We start from the raw sequence: 10,955 nt of genomic DNA, 5'->3' as shown, positions 1-10,955 counted from the left end.
CAATTATGTCAACTTGAGATTTGTGTATGTAAGTCAAATTCCAGTTTAGGAAAGTAAAAGTGGCAGTGATCATTGCGTATGTGCCCCGTGATGATAGGGAAGAGGCAGAGGAAGATATGTTTTGGGATCATTTGGATTAAGTGCGGTGACACTGCTCCTGTGGATGATGTAATGGATTATTATGGAGTACCAGGAATTATATATTCTGGAAGACAGCTGAAAGGTATGTGTCAGGAAAGGGTCTTATGCATTTGCAACATTTCCTTCTCCGTTCTTCTCCCGTGCCTATTCTTCTGTTCCTTCTCCCCTTCCCCAAACCTCTCCACATCATTCCGTTTTCTACCTTCTTCCTTACTCCCCATTAATCGACTCCCTCTACCTCGTTCTTCCTTCTTATCTTTATCCCCTTCCTTTATCATTGTTTCCCCTTCCCCCTGTCTTTCCCCCTTTCCATCACAAAACCAAACCTTCTTATATTAAAATCTCTGGCGGCATTATTGGAGTGGCCATTACAAAAACCCAAAATTATAACCTATACAACTTTGGCATAACTCACTTCGCTTGCTCCTCTGTACCCACCCCTCCACGCTGCACCAGTCCCCTTATCGTTCTGGAATTGTATGCACAGAGCCGGGACATTGTTCATGCCAGGTCAGCGTATGGATCCGTGCAGCAATCCGTCAGTTTTCGGCCATTGGTCTGGCTGAAACATTTTGTGGCGAATATTAAGCAACTGATAAGGCTGCCGCATACCTCAGCCTCATAACCCCCCCCCCCCCACCACCACCATCACCATCACTCCTGTGTGGTGTTGAGGCGTTGGTTGCTGCTTAAAGTCGATATGGTATCAGTACTGCTTCGTTTTGTGACTTGGCAGCTTAGCACGATGCATTGTGTGTGTGTGTGTGTGTGTGTGTGTGTGTGTGTGTGTGTGTGTGTGTGTGTGTGTGTGTTCTTACCTAATTGTATCTTTACAGGAATGAGTCAAGCTCGTACTGTCCCGTGTCTTAAACCATATTTATCGTACATATCCTTAAATTTGTGAATTGTTTTGGCACACACTATTTCATTCGGTAGTGCATTCCACTAATCAATTGCTCTATTTGGGAAACTAAATTTCCTTACGTCTTTATCACCTCTCTTTTTACGCAGTTTTTTGCAGTGTCCTCTTGCTGATGCTTCCCCATACGTTAAGTAATCATTTATGTCTATTTTCTCCTTCCCTGATATGCATTTATATAGCATAATCATATCACATCTTTTCCTTCTCTCCTCTAGTGTGGTAGATTCAGTTTATTTAGTCTTTCTTCGTAGCTTAGATCCCTTAAGCTTGGTACCCATCTTGTAGCGGCCTTTTGAACTTTTTCAATCTTGTCTATGTGTTTTTTGAGATGAGGACTCCAGACTACTGATGCATACTCCAGGGTTGGTCTGATGAATGATGTTATTATCTTTCCTAACATGTCTTCATTTATCTATGTAAACGCTATTCTCATTTGGCAAGCAGTGTATACATGTTCCATACCTTCTCAAAGATGTGATCAGCCGGAGATAGTCTGTTATTGACAATCACACCTAGATCCTTCTCTCTTTCTGATGTGTGTACGGTTTTATTTCCTAATGTATAATCCCAATCATGTCTTTTTCCTCTTTTACCAAACTTGATTACATGACACTTGTCCACATTGTATTCCATTTGCCATGTATTACTCCATTCATGAAATTTATTTAATTCTTCTTCTAGCTCTTTACAAGAGTCTGTGTTAGTAATTCTCCTTTGTATTTTTGCATCATCTGCAAACATATTTAGATAGCTTTCATTTCCAGTGTTACTGTTTATATCATTTATATACACTAAAAACATGATTAGTGCCAGCACTGAGCCCTGTGGTACTCCACTAGTCACTTCTTTCCATGAAGAGTAATTTCCCCTTAGTACTGTTCTCATTTTTCTTTTCATGAGAAAATCTTGCATCCAACAATACAGTTTGCCTCGAATTCCTCCTTGATGGTACAGTTTCTATAAAAGTCTTTGGTGTGGTACTCTGTCAAATGCTTTCTTGAAATCTAAATAGATTCTGTCCACCCATCCTTCTCTTTCCTGTAATGTGTCTGTTACTCTGTCATAGTAGCTCAAAAGATTAGTAACACATGATTTTCCTTTACTGAAACCAAACTGTCTTTCTGTTATCATACTGTGTTCTTCTAGGTGATTTACCCAAGCTTTTCTAATAAGCTTTTCTAATACCTTGCTTACAACACTGGTTAGTGATACTGGTCGGTAGTTAAGTAGATTTTGTCTATTCCCTTTCTTGAATAAGGGAACAATGTTTGCTTTCTTCCAAATATCAGGTAGTTTACCTTGACTCAAGGATTTCTTGAAAATTAAAAATAATGGTTTACTTAACTCCTTTTGCACATTCACGTAGCACCCGACATGAAATTTCATCAGGACCATTTGCTGTTTCCTTTGTCTAATTTACTTAGCTCCTCCTGTATTTCTTTTTCTGATGTTTGTATAATTATCTGGTAGTATGTGTGGGCATTCATGTTCCACATAATCCCTCTAAAAAATTTTTTCCTCTGTAAAAACTGTTTGGAAATTCTTGTTTAGTGCTTCACAAATATCCTTCTCTTGTGTATAGGTGATTCCATCGTCCGTAATGGATTGTATTTTATCTCTTACTTTGGTTTTGCTTCTGATGTAGCTGTAAAATAGCTTTGGTTGATCATTACTTTTATTTATGATATCCTCCTCAAACTGTTTTGGGGCTTCCCTCCTTATTCTTGTATAATCGTTTCTTGCCTGTTTGTAATTATTATATTCCCTTTCACTATTGTGTCTTCTGTATCTATTCCACAACAAATCTCTTTTTTCTTTTGATTTTTTACATTCTGTATTGAACCATTTCTTTATTTTCTTTTCTGCTTCTTTGTGCTGTGGGATGTACTTCTGGACTCCTATTTCATAAAGTTCACAGAATTTTTCATATATAGCATTTAAATCTTGTCCTCTAAGCTCCTTTTCCCAAGCAATTTCTAAGAAGTACTTCTTTAGGTCATGATACTTTCCCTTTTTATAGTTTAGGCTCTTTTTGTAACTTTCATTGCTGTTATCTCTGTCATATGCAATCCTGAAATTGCAATTTAGTATTGCATGGTCGCTTTTGCCGAATGGAGGGTGATATATTAAATTGTCAATATCGTTTTCTTGCCTAGTAAATACTCATATTTACTAGGCAAGAAAACGATATTGACAATATCGAGTCCTCTTTTTCTGGTGCTTTCCCTTACATGTTGCGTTGGGAAAAACTCTTGAACAAGATCCAGGAGGTTTTAGTCCTATCAGCTTTCTTGGCTTATTATCTATCTATCTATCTATAGCCCGACGCCCTAATCCCGCAAAGGGTGGCCGCAGACAAAACGCCTCCAAGTCACTCTGTCACCCACAATTTGACTCCCCTCTCCCCAACTGACCCCCCCTCCCTCATATACCTCTCAACTCCATCCCTCCACCTCATCCTCGGTCTACCTCTCCCTCTCCCTCCCTCCACCTCACCTACATACACCCTCTTAGTCAGTCTTTCATTCTCCATTCCCTCCACATGTCCAAACCACCTCAGTGTATTTCTCCTGATCTTTTCAACCACATCCACATCTACCCCACAACGTTCCTTCACTTCTTCATTCGTCAACCTGTCCCTCCACGTCACTCCACATGCTCCTCTCAAGTAACTCATTTCCACTGCTCTCACTCTTGACTTGTTCCCCTCTTGCAAGGTCCACGCCTCGCTTCCATACGTCAGGGCAGGGATCACAATACCATCATGCAGTGACTTCTTAACTTCCATACTCACCTCCCTATTTCTCATCACTGCTTTCAGTGTACCAACAACCTTTCTTCCCTGCTGTACCCTTTCACGTACTTCATCCCCCAAAGTTCCATCCTTACTCATCACACTACCCAAGTACTTGAATGCACTCACATTCTCCATATCCTCACCATCCAATCTCACTGCACACTCTGTGACTTCATTCCTCTCAAACACCATAACTTTACTTTTGTTTACATTAACTTTCAGCTTCCTCCTCCTACACACTGTCCCAAATTCATTCACCAAACCTTGCAACTCCCATTCATCTTCACTCAACAATATTGTATCATCAGCAAACAGCAACACTGGAAGCTTCCAAATCTCACCCTCATTCATTAGGGCCACCCCCACATCCACTGCCCTACCTTGCACCTCCTTTACAACCCCATCCATATATATATTAAACAGCCATGGAGACATCACACACCCCTGTTTCAGTCCCACATTGAGATCAAAGAACTCACTCAGCTCACCATCCACTCGCACCGTAGCCCTAGCTCCCTCGTACATACTCTTCACAGCACTCAACAATTTCCCCTCCTCTCCATATATTCTCAGTACCTTCCACATACCTTGCCTATCTATTCTGTCATAAGCTTTCTCCAAGTCCATGAAGGCAGCATACACTTTCCTTCCCTTCTCTAGATACTTCTCCACTAAACATCTTAGAACAAATATCTGATCTACACACCCTTTTCCCTTCCTAAATCCCCCTTGTTCTTCTCCAACTAGCTCCTCTGTCATATGCCTAACCCTATCAATGAGTATTCTACCATATATTTTACCAGTCACACTAAGAAGGCAAATACTGAAATACCCCTATGGTTACCACATACTTCTCTCTCCCCTTTTCCTTTGTACAGAGGAACAATTATACCTGATTTCCAGTCCTCTGGAACCCTTCCCTCTTCCCAAGCCAATCTACACAACTTCCATATCCACTCCACAACGATCTCACCCCCATACCTAAGCATTTCACCACACACTCCATCAATTCCTGGGGCCTTTCCCAGCTTAATCTTCTTCATCGCTTCCACTACTTCCGACCTACTGATCTCTTCCTCCCTCCTCTCATCTCTTCTTCTCCCAGCCATTCCCCAACCACTTATACTCACACTGCTCTCACTCTCTACATTCAACAAATCCTCAAAGTGCTCCTTCCATCTCCTCAATTTCTCTCTCTTCTCCACCAACAATCTATTATTCCTATCTTTCACTCCCCTACTATTTCCCCTTTCACACTGCCTTACTTTACCTCCTTCCAAAACAATTTCTTACTCTCCCTCCATTTCACACTCAGATTCCTCCCAAACTCTTCATCCACTTTCTTCTTACTCTCCTTCACCAGTCTCTTAACCTCCCTTCTCCTGCTCACATATACCTCTCTCTTCTCTCTCTCATCTTCTCCCCTACCTCTACTCGCCAACCATTCACCATATCCCTTCTTCTTTTGTTCCACAGCTCGTTTCACCTCATCATTCCACCATGCTGTCCCTTGCACACCCTTGCATCTCCTCCTCACTCCACAAACCGCCTCACAAGCTGCGCTTATCTCTTCCGTGAATATCTTACATACGTCTTCCACCCCTTCCATCTGCTCTAGCTCATACCTTCCCAATCTTTCTTCCACTATGCTCTTATACTCTGTCCTTTTCTCACTATATTGCAATTTCTCCACTCTTCTCACAGGAGCTGCTTCCTCCTGTCTTCCCCTTCGTCTCCTCAACCACTTTCTTTGCAGCTCTACCTTGGCCATCACTAAGTGATGGTCCGAGACTCCATTCCCCCACCCTCTCCACACCCTTGCATCCAACACTTGTCTTCTCATTCGCTCATCCACACACACGTAGTCTATCATTGCCTTTCGTTCAACAAGTTCACCATCCATCCTCCTCATTACTCTCCATGTATACCGGTGGATCATCTTATGACGAAAGTAGGTGTTGGCTATTGCCAACCCCTTACCAGCACAGATGTCCACCAAAGCACTACCATTCCCATCTGCTTCAGCTGGCACACCCCACTGACCAACCACTCCATCCACTCGTACATTCCCAACTTTGCCATTCATGTCTCCAATCAACAGCACTCTCTCGCTCCTCTCAAACTTGTCCATACATGCTTCTACTCTCGCCCAAAACTCATCTTTCACTCTTGCCACTCGATCCTCTGTTGGAGCATACACACATACAATCGCCCATGCTTGTATACCTACTTTCATCCTCACCCATACAATCCTTGCACCCACTGTTCCGTACTCTCTTATATTCTCCTTCCACTTCTTGCTTATCATCAGACATACTCCCTCTCTTGCCCTCTCATTCTCACTGACTCCCGCACATATACCTACACCGTGTTCCCATTCTCTCATCCTTTCACCTTCCCATTTAGTTTCAGTCAATCCACATATATCCACTTTTGCATCCTCAAGCACCTGGACAATCTCTCTCTCTTTCACTTCATCATTCACTCCTCTCACATTCCACGTTCCTACCCTCAGAATGTCCTTTGTCAGTTCCTTAGTCGTCAACGTATGGTCCGTCCGGGTCCGAGGCGCTTTATTTGCTTTTTAGTTAGTTCTTTTTACGGGGTGGGGCACTAACCCACCACCAACCCTTTTAGTCGCCTCGTACGACAAGCAGGGATACTGGGGGAGTATTCTTGAAACCCCCTACCCCCAGGCTTATTATATCTAGAGTATTCCAATTTATATTTGTATTAAAATCTCCACTTAGTATAATTCTTTTCGATTTCTCTTCCAAATATGTAGTAATGCTCTTAAACTCTGAATTGTACTCTCCGCCAGGTCCTCATATTCGTCTCTTTCCCATGTGTTTGATCTGGGTGGCATGTACAAATTGGCTACAATTACTTTCCCTTCAGATGTATTTATCTCTACTGCAATCAATTCTACTTGTGAGGGTATATCTAATTCTATTTCTTTGACTTTTAGATTTTTCTTAGTTAATATTATAATTCCTCCTCCTTTTTTAAGTTCCTATCTCTTCTCCATATATTATATTCCTCTGAGTTTAGGATGTCATTCGATATCCTTGGTGTTAATTTTGTGTCAGTTAGGCATATTATATGTGGTTCATTTTCTCTGACATAATCATTCATCTCTAATAATTTAGATACCATTCCATCCACATTTGAGTACATCAACTTAATCATCTTGTTTATATACTTATCATGATTTGGTTCTACTACCTTCCTCCTTTTTATTCCCTCCTGTTTATGTACCACTTTCGTACCTGCAATCCAATTACTTTGTAAAAAAATGTATTCTTCTCCTCTGATCTTCCCTCATTTTTTTTTTTTTTTTTTTTTTTGCTTCCTCCCTCTTTTCTTTCAGTAATTCCAGCTCCTCTTGTGTTTGGCATCTTTTTATCCATACATTTTTGAACTCCTCTTTTTCCATAAGGTTCTTTGCATTTTTTAGTATCTCCTCCATGGTGTTTACACTCTGGAAGGTTACCTTTAGAGGTCTTGACTTGCTTTCCTCGTATTTCCCTAACCTTTTGTGTTCCTCTATGTCTTTACTACAGATTTCCTCTGATACTTCTTTCAATATGCCCATTACATTTGCCATCTCCTTTTTGTCTCTTGAGATCTTGTTTTTTACTTCTTCCTCTTCTATACCAGTGATTACTATAGATTTATTAATATCTACTGAATCTCTGACTAACTTAGGATTGTTTTGGATTATTCTTTTCACTTTCTTTTTAATGCTTTTTTCTTCCACCCTTGTTTCCAAGTCTTTCTTTACTTTTACCACTTCAGCATAAGTGGTTTCCACATCATTTTTGTAGCTTTGCACAGCTTCATTCATTTGTGTTATCTTCTCAATATCACTGCTTTGGTCTATCAGACTGCTTACTTGCCTAATTGTCTCTGTATCATTTTTGAACTCTTCCATAATACTCTCGTGGTTGACTACTGTACTTGCCATTTCACTAATTTTCCTCCTAAGTGTACTCACTTCAACTGTTAGTTCATCTATGGTTGTGTCTTTCTTGTTGACATCCTTTCCCAATTTTTCTATTTCTTCCTTTTGCAAGTGCATCTGTTTCTTAATTTCATCAATCTCATTCTGAAAAGCCGTCTCCAACCTATGTACTCTTTCAACCAGTTTGTTGTGAGTCTCCATTTCAACCAGTTCTTGGTAGAAATCATCATCCTGCTTTCTACCTTTATCCCTTTTCTTTTCCAAATTTGCGTTACTAAAGTATGTGGTAATTTTGCAGTACTAAAAGTGCATATAGTACTTACATTCCCTGGGGCAGATTGTAGACTAAACAACGATCAGCTGATTCTGCGCATTCCTGCGCTGCATGTTTACTTTTCTGTTTGACCAAGTCTTACTTAAAACTTTTTTTTTTTTTTTTTTTTTTTTTTTTTTAACACCATTTAGTCTAACCTTGTGCAGAGCTTGACTCATATAAAGATACTTATTTAGGTAATGCCGCTGGCCAACATGCGTCTACTCTCTCTCGGTGCCTCGGTGTGTGTGTGTGTGTGTGTGTGTGTGTGTGTGTGTGTGTGTGTGTGTGTGTGTGTGTGTGGATGAGTATATTGGGAGTGTGTCGTCCTGTCTCGGCAACCCCCCATTCTTTGGGGGAAGCAGCGTATGTATATAGATAGACAGATAATTCCTAATGCATCCATGACAGCAAGAAGATTGATTGAAATAACATGTAATATTATATAAGTAATCAATATGAATGTACAGTACATCAAAACTCCTCTCACTGTTTCGGAATGGAGCACGCTGCAAAAGTACAGCAAATATTTCGTGCTTATTTTGCTGGCTGTACGGGTAAATACTGATTTTCAGAAGAATGATTGGTATTCTACAGCTACCGCAAATTGTCTTAGGACCTCCCCCCACAAGGTATTCACAGAAATCATAGTATAACACAATGTTTGTTCGTGAAATACCATTCATTAATATGAAATCATGTCTCCCTTGTTTTTCAGGACCAGTTGGATGCGTTTTGACATGGAATCGCTTAGATCTCTAAAGTAATCTAAGGGCATTTCTTTGCACCAGACATTTGTCAGTTCAGTTTTGAGGTTGTCCAGATTGGGTGTCTTCTCTGCCATGATTTTCTTCATCTTTGTCCAGCAGTTTTCTATTGGCTATAGATCCGGACTGTTGCCAGGCCAGTCGAGGACCTCAATCCGATTATCCTGAAACCATTTTGTCACCTTTCTCGACTTGTGACATGGAGATGAATCGTGCATGAAAAAGTCGCACACATGAATAGCAAAAAAGTTTAACAAATGCTCTTTCAGAACTTGAATGTACCGGCCACCATTCATCATCAAGTTCTCTGTAAGAAAGTAGAGACATCCCCTTCCCATTTCACCTGAGAAACACCCCCATACCATTACTGATTGTGGGTCCTTAACAGTCGGCACCGTGTAAGCAGGGGCATATCAACTAAGGGAGCCAGGGCGACGAACCGTGGCAGAACGCACCTGGAACACTTGAAATGTGCTTTCATCGGATAACATAACTTTTCTCCACTCATCCGATGTCCATTGTGCATACTTCTTGGCAAACTGAATGCGCTGCCTCTTCATGCAGTCAGTAAGAAGCGGTTTCTTGGCTGCAGTGCGGCTTGACAAACCCAGCTCCTTCTGCAAGCGGTGTTGGATAGTTCGAATGCAGACGTCTTGTAACAGCTGGGGATGCATTCTCTTCAATTCTGCTGCTGTCAGTCGAGGATTCTTGATTATTTCCCTCTTCAGAAGCGTATCTGTACCTCTAGAAGTCATCCTCTTCTTTCCACCGCCATGCTTGTGCTCTGGTACGACACGTGTTGATAGGGACATTATCCTGCCTCAGTGCAATGATACGAACCCTCTCATCCCTTGAGCAGTACTTTCCAGGCATGACAACTCGACTCTAGGAAAATAACAGGGCAAAAAGTAATGATACGCAAAAAGAGGGAGGTACAAGCTCGGACCAACGGGAACATATACTCCCACTCTCGCTTCTGGGCAAGCACTGACGTGCTGAGTGTTTCTTCACCACCTCCCGCCAACACGAGAGAAGTCGTCAGTTACTTCTTGCCCCAAAAATTCAGTTTGTTGAGGTGGAAACACAAAGCAAAGACAGCCAACTTTCCCATACCAATGCTGTGTGAAGGTCCTAAGTCAATTTGCGGGTGTAAGTGACGTTTGTTATCTTTTGTTTTAAACTTGCCCTTACTTGTATTGGTTATTATGTATTATTTCTATATTACAATCACATATAAGGGCCTCTCCTATTTTCTGTCCAGTATTTTGTATATGCATTTGTGTTGCTTGGCCGGTATCATTTTATATTTCAGTTTAGATTGTTTTATGAATTTGCATTAATATTTTTTAACATTCTTCCAGTATTACACTGGAATAATTTAAATAAACGAGAGTGTACGGGTTCTGCAAGTGAAAAGAAAAGGAAGGAAGAGGTAAAGGAAAGGAAATGATGGGAGGGAGAGGAAAGGAGAAGAGAGGAACGTGTAAGGAAAGGAAAGAAAAAGATCTGAAAGGAAAGGAAGAAATCAGAAGGACAGGAAAGAAACAGAAATTAAGGGAAAGGAGAAGAAAAGAATGAAGAGGAAGACATGCGAAAGAAAAAAAAATAAAAGGAATGGAAATAGGAGAGATGAAAATGGAAGAAAACGAAAAGAGGGGTAATGAAATGAAAGTTAGGGAGAACGATTACAGAGGAGAGTAGGAGTGGCTGGAAGTGGAAAGGAAACAAATAAACTAAGCGACAGTGTAAGACAACGAACAGGGGAACAAGGAATGGAGGATTTATTATGGGAAAGAGGAAGGATGAAGGAAGGGAAGGGGGAGAAGAAATGGGACTTGAGGAAATGTAAGGGAAATGAGGAGGGAAAATTGAGAAGAGTGGAAAACAGAGAACAGAGGAAAGGGAGGGTGGAGGAGGAGGGGGAATGAAGGAGAGGGAGAGTGAATGAGGAAGGTGAATGGATGATGGAGAAGAAAGGAGAAAAGTGGGGTGGAGGAAAAGGAAAATGGAGGAAAGGGAGGGTGGAGCAGGAGGGACAGTGAAGGATTGAG

The sequence above is a fragment of the Coenobita brevimanus genome, chromosome 60 (genome assembly GCF_032717465.1).
Source record: "Coenobita brevimanus isolate Jiangsu-jjx chromosome 60, ASM3271746v2, whole genome shotgun sequence".
Lineage (NCBI taxonomy): Eukaryota > Metazoa > Arthropoda > Malacostraca > Decapoda > Coenobitidae > Coenobita > Coenobita brevimanus.
Note: the sequence above shows the minus strand (reverse complement) of the source record.